The following is a 24,639-nucleotide window of genomic DNA, read 5'->3' on the forward strand; positions in this document are numbered from 1 at the left end:
AAAGAGGAGGGAATCTTTGGGTGATCACAGCCCAAGTCACCCTCCACACCATCTGCACGGAGGAGGAAACTCAAGGCCAGAAGGGGCAGCATTGGAGTGATGGCCACCCAAGGAGTCAGTGGCAGAGCACTGGCCAGAACACTGGGGCCATTGACTCCACACACACACACAATGCGCTAAGCTCTCTCTGGCTCCCAGGATGCGCCCACTGCACAGCCTTGATCAGTGGCAGGGGAACATGTGCAGTTTCCTAGTGGAGGCAGCAAGGATGACTGAAGGAAGAAAATGAAAAAGGAAGCTGTGAGCCACTGCAAATCTAGCTTCTCACTCAGGAACACAACAGCCCTGTCACATTGTTGTTCGGTCGCATCCAGCTCTTCAGGACCTCTCAGCAGAGACACTCCAGCTCATTTTACAGATGAGGAAATTGAGGCAAACAGGGTAAAGAGACTTGCCCTGGGTCACCCATCTAGGAAGTGTCTGATGCCAGATTTGAATTCAGGTCATCCTGACTTCGGGACCAGCTGTGTCACCCAGCTGCCCCTATCGTATTGACTGGATCATAAATTTGGACCTTCGGAAACATCCAGGCCAAATGAGGAAATGGAAACCCAGAGAAAAGTGATGGGGAATCTGAACCCAGCTCCTTGGACTCCAAATCTACAGTTAGCTGTTTCTTCTCAATGAAGGCTATCACTCATTACTAGGCAAGCAGAAACCCCCAAAGGAACTGACAGGTTCAGGGGGTCTCCCCAAGTCCAGCCCCTCCCCACAAAGGCCACCCTCAAGCATTTTCTTCATGGACAGAGAATTCTCTGAATGTTAGCCTAGACAATCTTCTCTGCACACACAGCAATCTGGAGGCCTCTCTCCTCCACTCAGAGATCTTTGGTTCTGCCTCTGAGCCAAGGTCAAGCTTCTAGGCCTGTCATTCAAGGCCCTCTCCAACCTGGTACTGCTCCCCCTCCCTGCCTCCAGGCAAACTGGATCATAACTCTCTCTCTGTTCCCCAAGTGGAGAATCATGCATATCCCTGGCTCAGCCCCCTCACTTCCTCCACATCCTTTCAAGCCCAAATCCAAGACTGAGGCATAGCAGAAAACACCAGAACATTAGGGCCCAAAAAGACTGGCTCACCTGTACAACCCCAGTGCTTAGATGCCCAATAAATGCTTGGTGACTGAGTGAGTTTGGGTAAGTCATGAAATCCTCTCCAGGCTGCTTTCCTCCTATGTGTCAAAAGACTAGTTTCCCCCTCAGAGCACTTTCTTGGACCCTCGGATGTACGCTTGTGTTATTCTGTGTTGGCATTGTTGGTATGGGTATAATTCGGGCAGCTAGGTGGCACCACAGTGGATAGAACACTAGGCAGGAAGAGCCAAGTTCAAATCTAACCTCAGACACTAACTAGCTATGTGATCCTGGGCAAGTCGATGTATCTGTTTGCCTCAGTTTCCTCATCTGTCAAATGGAGGTCATAGCAGCACCTACCTTGCACAGGGTCTGGTACATAATGGGCATCATATAAATGTTAGCTATTTGCCATCATTATTATTATTAATATCTCCCACTAGGCTAAACTTCATGTGAGCAGGGACTAGCTTTGCAAACTTTCCACCTGAATGTTCCCTGCCTCAAAATGGGCAATGTCCAGAGCCAGCCATGGTTACATGCTCACCTAAGTGCATGATGGTCTGCCTACCACCTCTACTGGGCCAGGTACACGGTGGAAGCTCAGGAGGCAGCCCACCCCCGCCCGCCATCAAGGATCCACCATCTAGGTGGGGAGAGAAGGCTGACGCAAGAAAGGAAAACACCAATCACGAGGCAAGGCCTGCCGCTAACCAGAGGGCCAGAGAACAGTGAGGGCCAGAGAATAGTGAAAGCGAGAGAAGGATGGAGAGTTTGGACAGGAAGAAGGTACTGAAGGCACGAAGACAGAAGAAAGCAAAGCATGAGAGACCCTCGATTTCAGGGGGGAGGGCCTCCAAGGCTGAGTCCAAGGCCCCTCATTTGATAGAGAAGGAAACAGCCACAAAGTAGTTAAAAGACTTGCCCAAGGCACACAGCTCCTGAGTAATGAGCTAGGCACTAGACCAGGCCCACTGACTCCAGCTCTGGTGCTGTTTTAACTGCACCAACAGTGAAAAAGGCAGCCAGACAAAAAGATGGAGCAAGGCTGGGTAGGAGGGTGGACTCAGGAGCCACCGAAGGACTGTGAGCAGAGGATTAACCTGAGCTTTTGGGAGATGGGTGGGGCAGGGCCAGATGGGAGCAGAACAAGATCTGAGGCAGAAAACAGTGGGGAGCCTGAGGCAGCAGGCAGGGAAAGGAAGGAGACAAGGGATTTGCAAAGGAAAATCAACAGGGCTCAGTGAACAACCACATGCTATTATTTCACTGACATCTAAAAACCAAAGGAACAAGATCCTTAGAGGTTGACAGGAGAAGCCAGAGCAAACAAGCTAGGAGCTGGAGAGCATGGCTTAAAGAAGGATTGCACAGGCATCAGAACTACTTGGCACTGGCTAAGGAACAGAGTGGCGGATGAGTGCAATAGGTTAGGTACCCAAGATGCAGTAGTCAATGACTTTTGTCATCTACTGTTTGATAAGCCCAAAGACTCCAGCTTCTGGGATAAGAACTCGCTATTTGACAAAAACTGCCAGGAAAACTGGAAAACAGCATGGCAGAAACTAGGTATAGACCAACATCTCACACGGTATACCAAGATAAAGTCAAAATGGGTACACGATTTAGACATAAAGTGTGATACTACTATAAGCAAATTGCTGTTTGCCCTTCATTCTAGGAGAGAACCATGACATCAGAAAGGTGATGCCACGACATGCAAGTGAATTGGATTTAAGTGAGAGAAGGCTGTGCAAAGTCACCAGCCTCACTTTCTCCTCCACAGCCATCTGGGGCCAGGGACCAGATACAGATCAGGACGACTGGAGACGGCCCAGGATGCAGTGGAGGACCTTGGCCTTTTCAAGCTAAGGTCTTTACCAGGTTTCAGTCTGACTGAGGCAGCACCTATTCAGTGATGCTTGCTCTCCTAATTTGCTTTTTTTATGAGCAAATTAAGGAGAGCAAGGAATAGTTTACCTGTCAGATCTATAGAGAAGGGAGAAACTTATGACCAGAGATAGAAAAAATTATGAAATGCAATGAAATGCACTCAAGATTAGAAGGGAAGCGGAAAGCTGGGAAACAATTTTTACAGCCAGTCTCTGATAAAGGCCTCATCTCTTAAAACATAGAGAGAACTGAGTGAAATTTATAAGAATACAAGTCATTCCCCAAATGATAAATGGTCAAAGGATATGAACAGGCAGTTTTCAGATGAAGAAATTAAAGCTATCTATAGTCATATGAAAAAAATACTCTAAATCACTATTGATTAGAAAAATGCAAATTAAAACAACTCTGAGGTACCAAATCATACCTATCAGATTGACTAACATGACAAAACAGGAAAATGATAAATGCTGGAGATATGGAAAACTGGAACACTAATGCATTATTGGTGGAGTTGTGAACTGATTCAAACATTCTGAAGAGCAGTTTGGAACTATGCCCAAAGGGCTATAAAACTGTGTATACCCTTTGATCTGGTACTATCACTACTAGGTCTGGATGCCAAAGAGATCAAATAAAAAGGAAAAGGATCTATATGTACAAAAATATTTATAGTAGCTCTTTTTGTGGTGGCCAAGAATTGGAAACTGAGGGAATGCCCATCAGTTGGGGAATGACTGAACAAGTTGTAGTATATGAATGTAATGGAATACTATTGTTCCATAAGAAACCTAATCCTAATCCTAACCCTAAATGCGCAGGAAGATTTCAGAAAAATCTGGAAAGACTTGCATGAACTGATGCTGAGTGAAGTGAGCAGAACCAGGAGAACACTGTACACAGTAACGCCAACATTGTGCGATGACTGGCTCTGATAGACTCAGCTCTTCTCAGCAATGCAAGGATCCAAGACAACTCCAAAAGATTCATGATGGAAAATGCTGTCCACATCCAGAGAAAGAACTACGGAGTCTGAAAGCAGATCTAAGCAGGCTGTTTTCTCTCTTTTTTTCTTTCTTGTGGTTTTCCCTTTCATTCTAATTCTTCTTTCACAATATGGCTAATGTGGGAATATTTTTAATATGATTGTACATGTATAGCCTATATTGGATTGCACGCTGTCTTGGAGAGAGGGGAGGAGGGGGAATTTAGAACTCAAAATTTTATAAAAGTGAATGTTGAAATCTAATTTTTTTTAAAAGATCAATATAGAAAAAACAAGCAGGGCTGTGGCTACGTCTGCGTCACCTTTCTATATTTTTTAAAGAACAAGTTCCTGCCCTCCCCCTCCTCCATTAGAAGTCCAGCTTTAAAGGATCATTCCTTCTCTGACTCTCCAAGGACATCTGGATGGAGACCCTGACACAAGTTAGTAACAGGACTCATTCTCTTTCCCCTGAACCTTCCCCCCTCCACCCTTTGCCATTACTGTAGAGGCCAACACCATCCTCCTCATCCCCTAGGCTCTCACCTACAAGGCATCCTGGACTCCTCATTATCTCTCACCACCCAAATCCAAGCTATCGACAAGGCCTGTCCGGTTCACCTCTCCAGCATCTTTCCCATACACCCCCTTCTCTCCTCTGACACTGCCGCCCCACTGCTGCAGGCCTCCATCACCTCCCCTCTGGACTACTGCAATAGCCTGATGGTGGGGCTGCCTGCCTTAAGTCTCTCCCCACTCCGATTTATCTTCCACTCAGCTGCCAAAGTGACCTTCCTAAAATGTAGGTCTGTGTCACCCTTCCTCTAGTCAATAAACTCCAGTGGCTCCCTATCTTCTCCAGGATCAAATACAAAATCCTCTAAAAGCCCCTCCAACCTTTCTAGTCTTCTTACACCATACACCACTACACCATGGACTCTTCTATCCCATGACCCCAGCCTCCAGGCTGTGCCATGGACATGACCCTCCATCCCTTTGGCCATTTTCACCGTCTGTCCCCCATGCCTGGACCACTTTTCTCCTCCTCTGTGCCTCCTGGCTTCCCTGGCTTCTTTCAAGTCCCAGCTAAAGTCCTGCCTTCTACAGGAAGTCTTCTCCAATCTTTCTTAATTCTAGTGCTTTCCCTCTGATTATTTCCTGTTTCTTCCGTCTCTAGCTTGTCTGTATATAGTTGTTTGCATGTTGTCACTCCCATTAGATTGTAAGTTCCTTGGGGGCAGCGACTGTCTTTTGCCTTTCTTTGTGCTTAGCATAGCGTCTGGCACACAGTAGGCACTTAAATGCTTCCTGGCAACCCTAAGCTATTATTTTACCCCTACTTGAAAACTAAGGGAACAGAGCTTTAGTAGGTAAGTGTGTGACTTCCCCTCTCACAGCCCTGAGCCATTCCCCAATGGTTCAATGAGGTTAGACAAAACTTTTGCCTTAATAATTGTGAGCACCCCAAGTCAGGCTTTTGCTGTGGCCCAACAAGCCCTCAGGATCATCTGGGAAGCAAAGGCAGAAGAAGTGCTTCCCTCTTCCATAGCCAACCCTGCCTTTCATAGCAATGCCAGCTGTCTGCAGAGGGCCCATCTTCACCACCCCTATTTCTGGTGCCCCCTGCAGGGCTGCCAATGGCCTCACACCACCCCCTCCTGATCACCCAGAGTTCCCCACTATGCTCTCCTCTTTGCCAAACTGACCTGTCATCTATCTACTCTCTCCAACCCTGCTCTCATTAATGAGCCTCTAGATAAAAAGCACAGTTAACTTGGTGCCTTCTAGAGACAATGTATTAGCCCAAAGGAGCAACCAAAGATGAGAATTTCAGGCTCCAAAGAAGGGAAGGGGGTAGGTCTGGAGAACCCGGGTCAGGCAGGCTTCCCAGCACTCCTCAAAATGCATTGAGTAGGTAACTCCCTAAAGCAGGGGTTCTTAACCTGGAAAGCTGGGATGGGGGGGCTGGGATATTAATATTTTGATAAGTATTTCAATAGAACTGACTTCCTTTGTGATCATCTGTATCTTATTTGAAGTACTTAAGTACTTTACTCTAAGAAGGGATCCCCAAGCTTACCCAGATTGCCAAAAGGGTTCATGGCATAGACAAGGTGAAGAAGTCTTGGACCAGATGGAGGCCTGGCCTCCGAGGGCAGAGGAATGAAGCAAGGTGGAAGCCTGCCTCCCCGCCCCCAAGGTGTAAGTCTACAACAGGCCCTTATTTGTAGTCAAGAGGCCTCAGCCTCCTCTCAGGCTCAGGTCCCTGGGGAGCAACACCTCCACCTGAAACATCTGGAAGCTACAGTACTGCCCTGGGTGGTGCCAAACCCTGCAAACAGCAGTTGGCCTCCAAGGACTAAGGACATAGAAGCCTTCCACCTTTCCATTGAGACCACCACTAAGTACATTCCTTGGGCAAGAAGGTAAACCCAATAGACTTCCACTGACTGGCTGGTCCTCTAGAGCCTGGAATCCAAGATGAGGAGAAAGAAGTGGCTCCTCGAAAATACCATGTAAGGGAGGACAGGTATCAACCCCCTCCCCTCCCACACACACACGTGCTCACATTCTTCTGAGCTAAAGAAGAGCAAAATGAGATAGAGAACAGGGAGAAGAACCCTGACTTTGGGGTAAAGTTAAGAGCCTTGTGAGAGACCTATTGATACCCTGGTCATGGTAGGGTACAAAGCCCAAGTCTTACCTGGGTCCTCTTTACACCATAGCCTTGCCAAACCTTCTACCCAACCAGTCCTTCTGACCAATGTTTCCGTGACCACCTGACCCATTGGCAATTAAGCCCTATCTGTGGTACCTATAAGCTAATTACATTCTTTCTGCCATCCAATAACCCAAGGCATCCTGGTCCTCTCTGTAATTCCCCACCCAGTTATGTGGTCTGCTCCTGAGGTTGGTTCTTCTTTCATTTCAGCCTCCCTAGCCAAAGACTAGAAGCAATCTTTGGCTCAAGTTGACTCCTTCTTGGATGGAATGACCCAAACCCTCACCCTGACCCAGATCCCCCACAAAGAGTTGCACTGCTATCTCACACTCTGGCCAATATGAGGTGGGCTCAACTGCCTTGGGCACAACCACTCACTGGAGAATCATGTAATCACAAGTATATAAGGCAAATGGATATATTTTCTTTCAAGCTCAGGGTACTCTCAATCATATCTCATAATGGCTAACCAGGCTGTCCCATAATGCAACACAATGGGGAAGCCAATGCAAACTGGCATTGACAACCTTTCGTGGTATGGTTCCTTTGCCCAGACTGTCTTCCCTGCCTGAAATGTACTTCTTCCTCACCTCTGCCTCCCAAAAGCCTTGGCTTCCTCCAAGACTGAGATAAAATGGTAGCTCCATGGGAAGCCTTTCCTAACACCCTTAGTCTTAGTGAGCTCTACCTCCTCAAATTCTATTTATCTGTTTAAATGTCACATCCCTTCCCTATAGAACATAAGCTCCTTTAGGGCAGAAACGGTCTTTTTGTTTTGTCTTTGCAAACCACTGTGACAGAGACTGGGAATGGAAGACATTTAACTAAGGAATGCTTGGTGAATGAATCAATCTTGCAACCTTCTTGTCTGGCCTTGCCATCTGCCCTGATGCAAATCCTGCTAAAGAGACTGTCTCCCCATGAGGCCAGGGATGCGTGAAGCAGGAGTTGTCTTCGTTTTCACTCTGCTATCCGAAGTGCTGAATAGCACAGTGTCTGGAACATAGTGTATATAACATATATATATATATATATATATATATATATATATATATATATATATATATATAAAATATATACATATATATGTATGTATGTATGTATATATACACTTAAATGCTTTTCCATTCATAATAGAGACCTGCTTATTAGACATTTAATTCCCTCATATCTGAGGTTTCCAGACTTCCCCCAACTCAGTAAAAGTTCCTTTGCTGGGTGGCCTATAAACTCAAGGGTGGGCTAGCCACTCTGATTTCAGTCAGCTCTTAGAGGGTTAGCCTCTGAGATACCTGACTCCTCTAAATAAGAACACATTGTCCCTGTTTGATCCGGCTTCCTAAGATGGTCAATTTGGTATGTTCTTATATGTGTTTATTCATATATATAGCCACATACATTCGCATGCTCCGACAGTATCATTAGATTTGTATCTGTTTTTCTCCATTTTCTTTTCAGTCAACAAAAGGGGAGGGTAAAGCTGCTGGCTTATTGGATAGTCCCTCCAAAGTATATGACAGTTTTCTTCTGGACAAACCATAGGACTGCCATTCTGGTACCATGGAAAGACCTTGAGAACAACAGGTCAGTGACCTGAGAGGAGAGCCCTCCTGCTGCCCTTTGACCTGCACAGTCATAAGGAAAGTAGCGGGCTCAGCCCGTTGACAAGGGATAAACAGAGCTGCCCAGAATCCCTGCCACAAACCCCACTAGGATATTCTAGGCCTTCATCAACGGTATCTCAAGAGGCCATCTGAAGTCACCCAATCCAACGAGTCAAGCCAATGAGCTCTTTGCGAAGGTCTTTTGGAGCTAACTCACTCCAGTGGGGCCATCAGCATGCAACACTATGGAAAACCAGACACTCTGTGGGGCCAGACTGAGGCCAGCAACATCTACGCTACATGTTTTTCAAGCTAAAGTCATCTCTTCCACACCGTATGGCTCAGAACTCAACCAAGTACTTAGGCAAAGACTTGAGAAAATCCAAAGTGCATTTTCATGGCGGGGGAAAAGATCTCATCACCTGTAGGTATCCCTTCAGCCCACGTCAAGGAGGGTTTGGCTGTTTGTCTAGGAGAGAATGTGGGGATCGCTCATGGTTTTGCAAGACCTTGCACTGCTCATGGTTAACATCTAAAGCTGTGGCTTTCACTTGGACCAACATCACAGAACAGACTTTCCAAAGCCCAGGTACTCCCAGAACTCAGTCAGTAATCCACTGCAACCCAGGACTTGCCCTGGCTTCTTTCAGACACCTAATATTTAAGAGCGACCATCTAATGGACATAGTGATCACCCATTCTTCTAGTTTCTCCAACTATGAACTAAGCGAAAATATCAGAAAGCAAAATCTCTGGACCAAATGGCCCCAGGACCCCACAAAAATGTCTTCGCTAAATTAGGATTTAATGTTATACCCTCTGACGTTGGAGGGGCTTGATCCAAGAATCTGGTGTAACAACATTTCTGAGTCTTTTGCAAAACCTCAGCTGAAGTGATTACCCACCAAGTTATACAAGGAACCAGCCATATGATGAATTTCTCCTTGAGCTAAGTTCCAGGAAAAAGCTAGTGTCTGCCAGCAAGTATGTATGCTTTCTTTGATCAGAAAGTTAACGTTATATAATCCAGCGTCTTTCCCTTTTTGGCTTGTAGTGGCCAGGAAACCTCAGGCCAGACTGGGTACCCAATCAGCTCATCTCAGGTGCCTGGGAACTCCCAGGGCTAGTTCCCTTTTCATGGCCTTTGTTAGGTTACGTTTCTTTCGTGACCACTAACATCCAGGTCTCTTAGTAAAGCTACCCCACTTCGGCTCATTTCAGCCTGTCACTGGCCTCGAGTCCTTTTGGAAGGAGAGAAATTCTAAGGAAGTAAAAAGAGAAACACTTTGCTATTTTCATGGCTGTGGGGTTAAGGATACAAGGACTTGTGAGATTTCCAAGGAAGCTAACTCTTGTCCTTACCTCGGTTAACAACTACTGCCCCGTGACCATAGCGCTAACACACTTCAGAGTGTTCAGACCCGATAGGAACAACAAGGAAAAATCTGACAGCTCTGCCACCCACAGGGAAATTTTCATGCGCTGCTGATGTAGAAAAAATAGAAAGCGGAAGTTTTGAATCATAATTCTGGTTAAAACCTGAGATCCCATAGCTTATTTTTTTTTTAATGTAACAAGTCAAAAAAAGAACCTAGAAACCTCAGCGGAGACTTTCTTTAGAAAAACAGCTAAAGCTTGCTCTGGGAGTAATGAGAGCCTCCCTCACGGAGGGAGCACTGACGGAAAGGCTGCAGCCGGTCCTTGTCAGGGGCCACCAGCCCAAAGGAAGCAGCAGTGGGGCACAGATTCCGGGAGGCTACCTTGCTCCTTGCCTTGAGGCACTCTCCCTTCCAAGCCTCAGTTTCTTCATCTGCAGCATGACAGGGTTAGACCCCTTCCAGCTTCCAAATCCAAGACTATGATCTCATCCCCCAGCTAACAACATGCCTGATTTTATTTTCTCTGCTAGTGCCGCAAACCCCAATACGATCCATCACACGGACTTGGGAAAGGGTACTTGCTTCTAAAAGAACAACCGCATGAAAGATTTCTTTGCCAAAAGGCTTCTCATCCATCAGAATCTAATCCTATTGAGAAAAACAATCCCCACACATACACATACACACATACATGTACTACATATACACACATGCTTTGGGCGGGGGGGCAGACTCTTAGCTAAACTCGTTTCATCAAACACACACACAGCCTGAGTGCTAACACACAGAGCTCCCAGAGCGCTCGCTTTCTTCAAGGACAGCCCACAAGGGGACCCGCTGGTTGCCCACAGACGACACCCCAGCACAGTGCCTGCTTTGTGCCTCTTCCTTGGGTTCCCTGCTCTCCTCCTGTACCACCAGCTCAGCAAGATCAGCATTCCTTTTGTCAACAGGCATCATGATGTGTGAAAAAACATCTGCCAATTCTAAACACCCGATGCCTAGACGTTGGACACTTGTAACGGAGTGATTTTTCTCTCCAACATCTGGCTTCCTTACAATTCTGACAGGCTTGTTTCTGCTCCCCCTCCCCGCACACACACACATCCCTCCCACTTTAAAGAAGTGTGTGATTCCCCCCTCCACTCCATTATTCCCCCCAATGGGCTGCCTGGTGGCTCCAATGGCTCTGAGGAGCTGAGGAGGAGGAATGAGGAGTTTGCTAAAGGTTAAGGGCAGGAAATAATAACATGGCCAAGGGAGATCAAGGACTTCTGCTCCTAGCCCCCCCAAGCAAAGAGAGTGACACCCACAGAAAGTAGTCTGCCCCTATCATTCCGAGCAGCCGTCATGCCTGAGGGGAAGAAAGAAGGGAGAGTCTGGCTAGAAAAGACTGTGAGAACCAAGCGGGGCCCAAGCAGAAAGGCAGGACAAGGTTTCACTTGGCCTTCAGGAGAAGGGCACCTGCCACCCCTCAGGAAGACTACAAGAGGGAACCTAGAAAAAGAATGTGAGTCTAGTCAAAAGGGATTAACACCATCTCCAGTCCAGTGACATTCCTTATCTGGAAGTCAGACACAGAAACCTCAGCTCTGTGGAACGCAGGCCCCAAGCTGGAGGGAAGGGGAAAGGGCCTTGAGCAGTCCAGAGGAGAGACGAAAGCCCTGGGGCCTTCAGACAGATGTGGTAGAGGCCCCACCCCCACCCCAGAACAAGCTAGGCCACCCTTCCTAACTCCTGATAGAGGAGTAAAAGGTGGGAAGGCGAGGACACACACTCATAGTAAGGGAAAAGAAAGTGTAAAGCAGGAGCCCAGGAGGTGGGAGGTAAGGACATCAGCACCAGAGGCCTGCCCCAACAACCAGGAATCATCACAAACGTGGGTCAGTGACAGCCAGTGATGAGTGGAGACTGTTCAAGAAGGCAGGGAGGGAGGTACACAATATCCTGAAGGAGTAAGCTTCAATGACGTGAAAAGTCCTTCCTCGGAAGAGCCCCTTCCCCAGTGATGCTGGACAAGGGGGGCAGGAAGACAGGGGCAAGGGGGGCAGGTAGACAGGGAAAGGGGAGGCTCTCACGGCCCACTCAACCAACAAACAAGTGAGTGGCAGCCCCATGGGCACTCAAAGGAACAGCTGAGGCTCACACAACAAAAGAACCTGAGCTCGTCTCTTTTTGCTGCCCAAGCAACCCCCAAAGAGGAAAAGAGGACTTCATTTAATCTAACCCTATCCCTAAACTTGCACCCAGTAGAAAGAACCTTGGATTTGAAGTCAGGATCTGGGATCTAATCCAGGCTCTGTTACTTGGTTATCTAGTTTCTAGCAGATTAGAAGCTACAAATTGAAAGAGGCTATGGAGTAGAGGGAAGAACCTGGAAAACCTTTGGTGTCAGCCACTTCATATCTCTGGGCATCAGGTGCTTCATCTGTAAGATAAAGGGGATGGGCTAGATGACTTCGAAGTACCTTTCTGGTTCTAAATTAAGAGAATTTGAAATCAGAACTCAGCTATGAATGCCAGGCTTGGGTAAAGAGAGCAAGTGAGGGCAAAGGGCAGCCGTTGCAGATCGAGAACTAAAATCCCAGGGGCCTTTGGGCCTTAGGATTCAAGCAATGTTATCAAAAGCCATCCTGAAGAACTCCCACTACATGGATCAAAGCACATTATAACCAATACTGTTACAATTCCATTTCTTATTCAACCAACCAACTTCTTGAGTTTCATCCAAATGGACTCATACAACAAAAGAACCTGACCTGTCTCTTTTTGCTGCCCAAGTATCCCCACGTAGAGAAAGAATAAGATAAAGGACATCATTGAACTTCAGAAACATTCAGTGCCTCCTCTGGGCAAGGCGCTAGGAAATTCAAAAAAGAAAAAAGAAAAGCCCTTTCGACTGTGTTCTACTGTAGGGACAGGACATGTGCACAGCAGAGTAACCCCAGAGCCAGTGGAAGAGGGAGAGGAGAACGCTGACAGGTATCACCACTGGTGGGATCAGGAAAGGCTCTGTGGAAGTGATGGCACCTGAGTTATTTCCCACCACCCACCGCCCGCTGGCATGCCTGGCACAGCCTCTTCACAGGTTTTACAGAATGACAGGAACAGGAAGCACATCAAGCTGAAAATACCAGAATCAGGGTTTGAATGTGAGCGCTAACCCTGGCAAAAGGTGAAAAGCCCCCAGATCCCAAGCTCAGCGTCTAAGCTAGCCCCATCAGCCCGCGTGTCCATGTCCATGTTAACCAGAACACAGATCACATCATTCTACTCAGTCTAGGGCGGAAAGCTGCACAGAGCAGCCTTTCTCTGTTGAGTTCAAGCATTAGCAAAGTTGAGGGCGATGAGCTAAAAGTTAATGTGAAAAATCTTTCTGCATTCTGGGTGAGTGATCAAAGCAAGTTCAGTGGAGAAGACGAGAGAGGGACCAGGAGACTCTCAGCAACCCAGAATCACCAAAGCGGGAAGTGACGGAAAGGAGCTGAAATCAATTAAAAACCCTATTCAGAGTTCACATCTCATGTCGCTAGAGATTTCAATGAAAGCTTCAAAACAAAGGAGAAGAAAAAAGCCAGTATTACTCACATTTTCACACGCACAGATTTTGAGAAGAAAAAAATCAAGAAAACCGTTTTCCCTACTTCATTCCCCAAGTGTAATTTTGGTTCCTGTTGTGAAACACCACAAGATCAAGGCCAGAAGAGGCTTCTCTACGTGGAATATATTTTGTCCTTGCCAGATGGTCAAAGGGTTAAGTTTAAGAAGCAGCTGGCTGCCTGTCACTGGCTGGGGGGGGGGGGGGGGGGGGGGGGGAAGGAGAGCTAGTCAGCAGTCACTCCTCTTATGGTCCCCTCCCTCCCCCTCCCCCCAGCTCCAGATCCTCCCTCCTACCTTCCCTGGGCTGGGGGTTACAGTTCTTTTGCTCCCCTCCCCCTCCAAAAAAAATGCACCTCTAGTCTTGGGGAAAGCTTGGATATGTGCACTGGCTGGTGTGAGAGCAGCTGTCTGGTCCCTCTTCCCTGGAAGACAGATGTGGAAAAACTGAAACTTGTAAGCAAGAAACTCACAAAAAGGTAAACCCACTATTTTCAACACTTGCAAATCATCTCTCTATCTTTTCTCCCAAATACTCAAAGCTTAAGGTGAGCGAGAAGCGAGAATGGGGGTCCCAGGGCTCTGCTCGGATCCCCCGTCACTCTGCTAGCTCTCTGGTTAATGGCTTTTCCGAGGTTCTTGGGGGTGGCGGGGGCTCCCGGATAACGAGGGAGGGAAAGCATGCCTGCAAAGGGGAGGCTGGCAATCGGACTTGGGTTTCTTCATTTCTCTTCATGCTGTTCGTGGTTCAGTAATTGCAAGCGATTGAACAGGAGCCAAATAACCCCCCCCCCCCCCCAGGTCAAGAAGGTTGTCAAAGTCTTTGTCGAGACAATGCGTTCCGCTCTGTATGGAGGTGGGCACTCCCTTTGGCTGGTACAGATCTCAACTCCTCTAGCCCTGACTTATTCCTGTCTCTGGCTCGGGAGTTCCCGAACTTAACCATGCTTCTTCTGGGGCTACTTACTGCACCAAGGGCGATGCCGCTCTAGAGAAAACGAGGCAGGCTTGGTTAGTCTGGTTTGCAAGATTCTGAGAATGGAGCGTTAACAGCCCAGCTCTGGGGCAGCGCGGGCAAGCCAACAGGGGAACAAGCTGGGTTTTGCCCTCCACCAGCACCACTGGGGCAGCTGTCTAGATATGCAGGCGGGCTTTTAGCGAGGGAAAACTTCTCACTTTCTGGAGCCTGGGCGCCAAACCGGGGTTGGCATGTCTGGAGCTTAGACATTATCTCTCCCTCTAAAGGGCACGGCTAAGCCTCAGAGTACTGGGGCAGGACTACCATTCTGAAGCTCTCTTGGAGAGCTACGTTTTAAAAGAAAAATGAAAGGGGAGGGGTGGAGAGGTAGAAAGAGAGACAGAGAAAGAAGAGAAAGAGACAGAGAGGAAAAAAAGGAGAAAGAGACAAAGAAAGACAGAGAGACAAAGAGAGACAGAGAAGAAAAAAAGGAGAAAGACAAAGAGACAGAGAAGCAGAGACACGGAGAGAAGGGCAGAGGAGAAAGACAGAGAGAGACAAAGAGAGACAGAGACTGAGAGAGCGAGACAGGAGACAAGAGGGAACTATATATTCCCTCGGTTGAGCAAAAGCAAACCCCGAGCTGAGAGCTTTTTATCTGAGAACTTCTTGGTTGTCTGTCTATCTCTATGTCTATCTCTGTCTCTGTCTCTGTGTCTCTGTGTGTCTGCGTCTCTCGGTTTTTCCGATTGAGGCCGTAGTTAAGCAGGCTTTGCCCATGGGGGAACGCAATGTAATGCTTCTGGAATCATTCAAACATGGAAACTCGCTAAGAGCTAGGCGGTCGGTCCACTCGGAGCGCTGGCTTTTCACCCCCACCCCCACCCCCACCCCCACCGGCTCGGCTGCCCCTAATTAGTCACAGCTTCCAGGGAAGGAAATTAACAAGAATTGTGTCTGGGATTCTTCCCGGGAGAATTAATTCAACAGGAACGGCCTGGGAATTTACAAGAGCTTCCCAAAGAGGCGCCCCCCCCCCCGGGAAGGAGAAGGAGTGAGCGCACCGCCCCCCCCCGAAGGAGGAGAAGCGGGGGGGGGGGGCTCCCGGAGCGAAGCGGGGAGGGAGAGGTGCAGGAGCACAAGGAGCAGCAGGAGGAAGACAGGGGCCTCACCACCCCCAGTTCGCGCACCCCACCAGGCAGCCACCCCCGCCCCCCGCCCGGTGCCCCGGGGGCGGCCACCGCGGCTGCTGCGCTCGGAGGGAGGCGACGCCGGCAACGCCAGCGGCCGGACTCCGCCGGGAGTTACCTTGAGCGCGGCGGCAACGGCGGCTTCAGCTCGCCCGCCCGACCCGGAGCCGTGGCGGCGACAAGCCCGGGCCCCGGCCCCGGCAGCGGCGGCGCTCCATCCACCCCGGGCCTCCCGGGAGGAGGAGGGAGGGGGAGGGGGAGGGGGAGGGGAGGGGGAGGGGGCACGCGGCTCCCTCGGGCTCCCGGGCCGCCGGCCGCCGGCCCGCCGCCTCATGTGACAGACGCTGCCGCCGCCGCCGCCTGGGAGGGAGGCGAGCTCGCCGCCGCGGGCCCCCGCCCCCCCGCGCGCCCCCGCGCGTGTCCGCGAGGCCCAGCCGGCACCGGTCCCGTACGCGCACGCGCACCAACCCACCTCCCCACCCCCCCCACCCCTCCCCCGCGGCCATTTTGCGGGCGGAGGGAGCAGGGCCTGAGCTTCCCCTACTTGGGCGGCCGCTAGGAGAAGCTCCTGAGGCAAGGCACCCCCCCCCCCCGCACCCCCGCTGGAGGCAGAAGACGGGAGCCCCTGGCCCTGGGCCCCTGTTGGACCCATGGGTGGCATGCCCACCTCAGCAGCACAGAATTCCATAGGGAGATCAGCAGTCAGCTAAGCAAGCTGTTCCTCGGGTGTTTCACTCCCCTGCTCAAGCAGCTTTGGTGACTCCCTAGTACCTTAGTATAAAATACCACGTCAGCACATCTGTGTCCCCTTCAGAGACTCTGCGTTCCAGCCAGACTAGCCTAGTATTTCCTGGAACTTAGCCTTCTGTCTGTCACCTCCCTCGAATAGGTCATTTCCCATGCACTGCCAGTGATGCCAAGGATGCCCTCCCTCCTCACCTCAGCTACCTTCCCCACAAGGCCTCTCCAGATCCCCTCTCAGTTTTTCGTTCTCCCTGCGAAGGGACGTGGACCTACCTCACTGGGGTGACCCAAAAGGAAGTTCCCAGTGGTCCCCAGTGATTAAAGAGGATTGTCATCTGAGAGTCAAGAGGCCAGACTCTGGTCAGAGGCCCCTCCCCCTCCCCAGTAAGAGCTTGTGCTGAACCTTCTGTCCTCTGTACAAAATTGTTTCCCAAACCTACCTGTTCCCTTCTCATACTGGCATCAAAAATCCCCTCCAGGTTGGAATAGAACATTCTTAGATCTTGGCCAATGATGCTGTCTGGACGGCCCTTTGGGGTAACAATACTGGGATAGTTTTTGTGTCTCCTTCGCTTTAGGATATCTGGAAAACATCTCCGACGCTAACATAGGTTTCTTCTGTGTGTGTGTGTTGTGGTTCTTGTTGAGTCATTTCAGTCATGTCCGACTCTTTGTGACCCCATTTGGAGTTTTCTTGGCAGAAATACTGCAGTGGTTTGCTATTTCCTGCTCCAGCTCATTTTATAGATAAAGAAACTGAGGCAAACAGGGTGAAGTGACTTGCCCAGGGTCACACAGCTAATAAGGGTCTGAGGCTGGATTTGAACTCAGGTCTTCCTGACTCTACTGCAGCACCCCCTAGCTTCCCTCTTCTGTGGGTAACACACAACAATACAATCCAGCTTAACTTCATCTTCCAGAGTGCCATCTCCACCGCTTCAGATAAAGCCTGTTGACGATTTTGGTTTTATAGTCCAAACAGAAAGGTTTCACTGTAATCAAAATCAGAAATGCTGCCAGACCCCTTCCTCTTTTTTTGTTTTGTCATCTTCCTTATGTTTCATCCAGAATTGCTCTTTGGATGATTGTGCCTAGTCGGATCGAATGCCAAGATTTCTGCAGATTCTATAGATTTTCTCTTGTCAGTCTTTAAAGATCTGAAGAAAGAACTGATATGTATTTTTTCTAGTCTGACCAAGACAAGGATGCTCGTACTAACTAAAGCATTTGTTGGGGGAATGGTAAATTAGCATAACCATTCGGCAAAGCCATTTGGAATTATGCAAAGAAAGTGCTCAAAAAGTCCCAACCTTTGAAGCCAGCCACTGTTCTGCTAGGCATATCCCCCTAGGAGGTCACTGATTTAAAAAAAAAAAAAAAAAGGAAAGTTCCATGTGCTTTTTTGTAGCACTTTTTATGATAACAAAGTAGACAAAGTGGAAACTAAGTAGATCCCCATCGATGGAGGGAATGCCTAAAGAAATGATGCCACATGAATATTGCACGTGGAATGTTACCGTGCTGTAGAAAACTACAAATATGATGAATACAGAGAAGCCTGGGAAGATTTCTGTGACCTGCTTCAAACTGAAGCAGTGACTACAATACTGGCACTGGAAAGACTGATAGCAAACAGTGGAAAGTGAATGGTACAAAATTACAAAGAATTAGATGTGGCACCAAAGTACACATTAGAGAAGATCCCTCAGCTCCCTCCTTTGCAGGGCTGCACCTGATCTCCAATTTTTTAATGTGTTGATTGTATTGAATTTTTTTTTCACTTCTTCCTCTTTTTATTTAAAAAAAAAAGTCTTTGTTTAAGAAATGGAAGGAGGGGGGAGGGAAAGACATGCAAAACATGTCAGTAAAAAGTGTTTTTAAAAAGACAGAAATGCCTAGCAGAAGGACAAATTAGAAATTCATGTTAGAAATTCATGGGAGGGACATGGCCTTGGCAGTCAGGGCCAGAGTCAGGAGTGAGGCTGCTTGTCGAATCAGGAGAGGCTGAGCTTCCTGAAATAAGGAGCTGATGGGCTCACTGTCCTCTGCCCTGCTCAGACCACACCTGGGGTACAGTACTCAGTTCTGAGCCCCATCATGTAAGATGAACATTGAAGCAATGAAATGGCTGCGCCTGGAGTCAGGAAGACCTGAATTCAAAACCAGCCTCAGATTGTTGCTAGCTGTGTGACTCTGGGGCAGTCACTTTAGCTCTGTTTGCCTCAGTTTCTTTATCTGTAAAATGGGGATAATGATAGCACCTACCTCCCAGGGTTGTTGTGAGGATCCAATGAGATAATATTGGTGAAGTACTTAGCACAGTGCCTGGCACATAGTGAAGGCTATATAAATGTTACTACTGTTATTACCCCGAGAGGGTCCAGGGGAGGGCAACCAGGATGGCAAAAGACCTGAAGAAGGGAACTTCCAACTCTACTGGCTAAGTAAGGATACACTGGAACTCCCAACGGTAAGTAAAATTACTGTGCATCCAGCTGGGCTAATAGCCTTTCTCAAAACTACCACATGAGTGGCAGGAAAGCCACCAGGATCAGCCTCAGAAATGTACTCGCAGGGGTTCCACCATCATGTGAATCAAAAGCCTTTACCCCTTCACTTCCTTCCCCTGCTGATCAGAACACATGGACCAGGATTTCCCAACTGCTGATCTGTGGCAAAATTTTACCAGTCTGCCAAGCTTTCACTGCCCAGCTTCCCACCCTCCGGGCTGAGACAACTGAGGGCAAAGGGGGCCTTGAGAGAGCTAATAAATGTGGTCCTCGTGTGTATATTAGGAACCATTGACCTAGAGTTGGGCTTAGGGAGCTTCTCCAGTCTTGACGTTATGCTAGGAATGGAATGTTGCTGGGAGCCTCCCCCAAGTGCTTCCCCAGTTCAGGTTGGACCCAGGGGTCCTCACATCTGGGAAACAGAAGCCAACTCAAGTGGCAATGTACCTCTCCTAGGGCACTACTGCTTAAAAGCAGAGACAGATATGGGGATGTGTCCCTTGGGGGCTGCGCTACTTCTATTTTACTGGGGCCTGGGAGGGGGATTCGAGGGCAAGATAGGAAGAGCTCCTACCGCTAGCTAGCAGGCAAAGTAAGTAACCTGGGTCTCTAGGTGGCCGCCCTACTCCCTTTAGCTGCTCATTGGAATTACTTCCTTTTGAGTCTTCATAGTTTCCTTCCTGAGAACTTCCCATTCCTCCTAGGCTGACTTCCCCTGGTGAATTTTAGGCCATGGGATTTGACTTCTCCTTTCTTGAAAGCCTTTGAAATCTGTTCCTGTAATCTAGGTTACTTGTCAGACTATGTACAGGCTAAGAGCTCCCTTATTACAAGTTCTACACTAGAGTAGCACTTCTTTTCAAAGCTGCCATGGATTCTACCCCCAGAACTCAGTTCTCTCTTGTTGATGATAACTAGATCCAGAGTAGCAGGCCCCTTCATTTATTCCTGCACACTTTAAAGAATGAACCTATCATTAAGACAACTCAAGAAATTGTCAACTGCTCTGATTTTGAGAGAGAGAGAGAGAGAGAAAGTACTCCAGCAAATGCACCAATGGTTGAAATACCCCATCATTACTATATCATGCCAGGCTGAGGATCTATTTCATCTTTCTGACCAGGTGGTCTGTAGTATACTCTCATGACAATATCACTTCTATTTCTGCCTCCATTGACCTTTGTTCAAATGCCCTTCATCATGCTTCCCTCATTTGGTCCCTGGATTTTCTCACAGGAGTATTTGAAATTTTTTGGTACAGACCTGTGATTTCACTGGCATAGGGGACTAGTAGTCTTCATTTTACAAATAAAGAAACTGAGGCCCAGAGAGGGATGATAACTTGCCCAAGGTCACACAGCAAATAAGTAGTTGGGCTAGGATTTGCACCCAATTCATTTGACTCCACGTGCATTGCTCCTCCCTTTGGAGACCTCATACTTCAGAAACCCTTAGCTTGGATAGGCAACAATGTTAAAAGCCCACCTGTGAAACTGAGGCTTCATGTTCTTGTCCAAGGCTTCACAAGCTTTAGCAACACGTTTTTTTCCTTTTCTAAAGATAGTATTTTATTTTTTTCCAATTATATGTAAGGATAATTTTTAACATTCATTTAAAAAATACTTTGAGTTTCAAATTTTCTCCCTCCTTTTCCTTCCCCCTTCCTAAAAATGTAAGAATTTTAAATAGGTTATACATGGGCAATCATGTAAAACATATTTCCACATCACTCATGTTGTGAAAGAAGAAACAGAACAAAAGGGGAAAAGCACAAAAAAAGATAAAATGCAAATAGCGCGCTTTGATTTGCATTCAGACTCCAGCAGTTCTTTGTCTGGATTTGGAGACCATTTTCCATCATGAGTTCTTCAGAATTGCCTTGGGTCATTGTATTGCTGAGAAGAGCTAAGTCATTTATGTTGACCATCACACAGTGTAGTTGTTATTGTGTTCAGTGTTCTCCTGGTTCTGCTTATTTCATTTTGCATCAGTTCATGTAAGTTTTCCAGGTCTTTCTGAAATCCGCCTGCTCACCATTTCTTATAGCACAATAGTATTCCATTACCTTCACATACCACAACTTGTTCAGCCATGCCCCAGTTGATGGGCATCCCCTCAATTTCCAATTTTTCCCACTATAAAAAGAGCTGCTATAAATATTTGTGTACATGTGGCTCCTTTTCCCCTTTTTCTGATCTCTTTGGGATACAGACCTAGTAGTGGTATTGCTGGATCAAAGGGTATGTGCAGTTTGATTGCCCTTTGGGCAAATTGTTTTCCAGAATGGCTAGATCGGTTCACAACTCCACTTTAGCAACACTTCTGAGATTCATCCGGGCTGCATCCTTGTTGCCCATGTGAATCACCAGAAGTGGGTAGCTGTCATCTGGTTTGACAGGTCTGGGGAGGTTCTCTCTCATGGCCCTGACACAGGTCCCAGGAAAACAGCAGATGTTTCTGTTGTTATCAGATCAACCAATAGATGTCACCATACCAGCTGTGGACTGGCATCCTCATTTCTGGGAGGACAAGCACCTGCCACTGCTTCCTCCTCCTCATCCTCCTCCTCCTCCTCCTCCTCTTTGCTAATTGTTGTTCAGTCATTCTTCAGGTGTGTCTGACTCTTTGTGACCCCACTTGGGGTTTTCTTGGCAAAGATACAGGAGTGGTTTACCATTCTCTTCTCCAGCTCATTTTACAGATAAGGAAACTAAGGCAAACAGGGTGAAATGACTTGTCCAGGGTCACACAGCTAGGAAGTGTCTGAGGCCACATTTGCACTCGGGAAGAAGAGTCTTTCTGACTTCAGGCCCAGTGCTCTACCTGTTCTATCCACTGTGCCACCTAGCTGCCCCTCATTGCCAATAGATGATTCAATCACCAAGCATTTCTTAAGTGCCTACTCTGTGTCAGGACCAGGTCTAGATGCTAGACATAAATAAACATAAGACAGTCTCTGCCCTCCAGAAGCTGACATTCTTCTAGAGAGGAGGGCCTGATATCCAGAAGCAGAAATAGCTAAAAGACTGCGGCAGATCTAATTGGAGAGGGCAGCTGAGGGTAGCAGCACAGAAGAGAGTCCTACAGCAGGTACAGTCATACTGGAAGAGGGCAGCTGAGGGTGGCAGCACAGAAGAGAGTCCTACAACATGTACACTCACATCAGGAGAAGGAAGGTCATCATCACAGAACCCTGGAGAAGGATGGCCCAGGGCAAGCCCCTGAGAACGGGCCAGACAAGGTCAGGCACGGGAAGATCTTGGAAGGAAGCATCTCCAAGGAGAAAGGATAATTCCTTCTGGATCATGTTGCCATGAGTCAAAGTGCTCTTTGCCCTGTGTCTTTTGCAACTTTGTTCATATCTGTTGCTTAGTTCCAAGTGTTCCAGGGCCCTTGTTCTTCTCTTTCCTCTGCGTGTCACTTTGTTCCAGCCTCCAGGTTCCGGATGCGGGTCAATATGCCCCTCTGGCTCTTTATGTCCTTCTATGTCTCTGTTTTCATATTGAAGTCCTTTTGCCATTTTTGAAAGGAACACTCCATTCCACTCATAAGCTGGGAAGCTGGCCGTGTTCCTCCAGCCCTTTGACCTTCCCTGCTAGGACGGAGACCATTTTGCATTGGGTGCATTTTTTTCAAGTACACATGGAAATATGGATCATGTCCTGGGTCATCACAAAGACAGATGTCCAAAAGCAGGAATGGGCAGACCCCAGTGGGATAAAATGAGTGGTAAACAATGATGGCCTGAGTAAATGGTATCTGTCAGTGCAGAAGTTACAGCCAACTCACTAAAGTAGGTCTGGGTACAAAAGAAAATCAGCATGTTCTAAAAATAAGCTCAAGTTATAGCAACAGCGATGCCAGTGTGGATGTGGTAAATAAATGTCCAATGTTCAGTGTCACCTACTCCTCTTCCTCATTGAGATAGATGTGACAGCCAAGGACTGGATTTGATGGCCTCTGAGGGCTCTCACAACTCCAAACCCATGATCCTATGACACTTCCACCCTGTAATGCTCTGCCAGTGATAGTTACCCCAGCTCATCCCTTGCCAGGCCCCAGCCTACAAATATGGTCAAGTCTCCCATGTCCTGAAAAAACCCTCACTTGAACTGGCCATGCCTGCTACCTATTTTCCTATATCTCTCCTCCCCCTTTTTGCTAAAACCATCTACAAGTGATGCCTCCACTTCCTTTCATCTGTCTCTCTCTTCTTAACTCTGCAGTCTGACTTCCAACCTCATCATTTCACCCAAACTGCTCTCTCCAAAGTTACCGGTGATTTCTTCATTGCCTAGTTCATCTAGATCCTCCTTGATCTCTCAGCAGCCTCGGACACTGTTCATCACTCGCTCCTCTCTAGGTTTTCTTCCTGTGGATCCGGATGGTTCCTTCCTTTGCCTGAGCTTCATGTCAAACCCACTAACTATGCATGTGTATCTATAGAGATCCCAGATCTATCTATCCAACTCCAATCTGTCTCTTGAGCTCTGTTGAGCTTCAGTCCCACATCACCAACCACCTATGGGACATTTCAAATCCCAAATTCCATATGTCCAAAACAGAACTTGTTATCTTTCCCTCCCAACTAACCCATCTTCTAAACTTTCTTGTTTCTGTAAGAGGCACCATCCTCATTCCAGGTCCCTGGGTCTGCCATAGCAGTCATCCTCCACTCCTTTCTGAGCACTTGCCTCACATAAGCAATCACTTGCTGAGTCTCATCATTTGTATCTCCACAATCTCCCTTCCTCTTTGCTCACAGAGCCACCACCATGATCCATACCATCAACACCTCTCCATGAAGTGGTCTCCTGCCTCCAGTCTTTTCCTTCTCTAAGCCGTCTTCCATATGGCTGCCAGAGTGAGGTTTCCTAAAATGCAGGCCTATCCATGGTCACTCCTTCACTCGATAAATTCTAGTGGCTCTCTATTACTCGTAGGATCAAACACAAACTCCTGTGTTTGGCATTTAAAGCCCTGCTGCCCTCTCCAGTCTCCTCCTATATTACCCTCCTCTGGGCACCCTATACTCCAGGGAAATTGACCTACTTATTGATTTCACTCAAGACTGTCTACCTCCACCTTTTAGTGTAAGAATTCCCTCCCCTACCACAGATCTTAACTTGTTTATGACTTACTTGGTGAGTCCTAGGAGCTGCTTGAGGCTCGGCGACATGGTCGCTTTCCAAATAATAACAGTCGGAGTAGGGAATTGAACCGAGGTCTTTCCCACTCCAAAGCCAGCACTCTCTAGTACCCCCATGCCATCTCTGGGCTTTTATTTGATTGGGCATGAAAACTGTGAAATGGTCACAAAGAAATGAAAATATGGCTTTCGATAGCAGATGATAGGGCTTTATTGCTAGAGAACCTAGGATGGGGAACAGAAATGGTCATTGGAAGTACTAGATTGCTTGATTCATGTGGAAGAATAGAAGCGAAACCCACAGAAATCATCTACATTACTATATGCCACTAGCAAAGTCCAGAGCAAATGAGAGAGAAATGCCAGTTACAATTAAGATGAAAGTCATCGAATGTTGGGGCCCCAAGAGATTGTTATAGACAATTTGAGTTAGGTTTGAATTCTAAAGGAATAAATCAATTCAGTTCACCGGGTGGGTACTTCTCAGGTCCCTAACAGTAGGCACTTAAGAGATGAATTGAATTGAATGGGCCTAATCTGATAATAATCTAATACTCACTGAGCAGATGGAAGGAGATTGTCTACAATGCCAATACTTCCCAAATTATTTTCTAGACTTAATTTGATACTGCTAGGTCAGCTAATGAATCAGCTAATGTCACAAGAAAATTAAAATGGATGAGAAGGGGGAAAATATCGTCAGGGGCCAAAAAAGAGAGAGAATTTGAGAAGGGAAATTTGCCTGACCAGACCTCGAGATAGATCAGAAAACAACAG

At 47.6% G+C, this 24,639-nt stretch overlaps 1 protein-coding gene across 1 annotated transcript in view; it reads right to left on the reverse strand.

The window, feature by feature from the left end:
- Positions 1-15,643, reverse strand: part of CLCN5 (chloride voltage-gated channel 5) — a 94,884-nt gene extending 79,241 nt beyond the window's left edge. The window contains exon 1 of the mRNA XM_036740194.1: positions 15,578-15,643. The gene's annotated coding sequence lies outside the window, so the exon portion shown is untranslated. The remainder of the gene's footprint in view (positions 1-15,577) is intronic.
- Positions 15,644-24,639: the final 8,996 nt, after the last annotated feature.

Source organism: Trichosurus vulpecula, chromosome X (assembly GCF_011100635.1).
Source record: "Trichosurus vulpecula isolate mTriVul1 chromosome X, mTriVul1.pri, whole genome shotgun sequence".
Lineage (NCBI taxonomy): Eukaryota > Metazoa > Chordata > Mammalia > Diprotodontia > Phalangeridae > Trichosurus > Trichosurus vulpecula.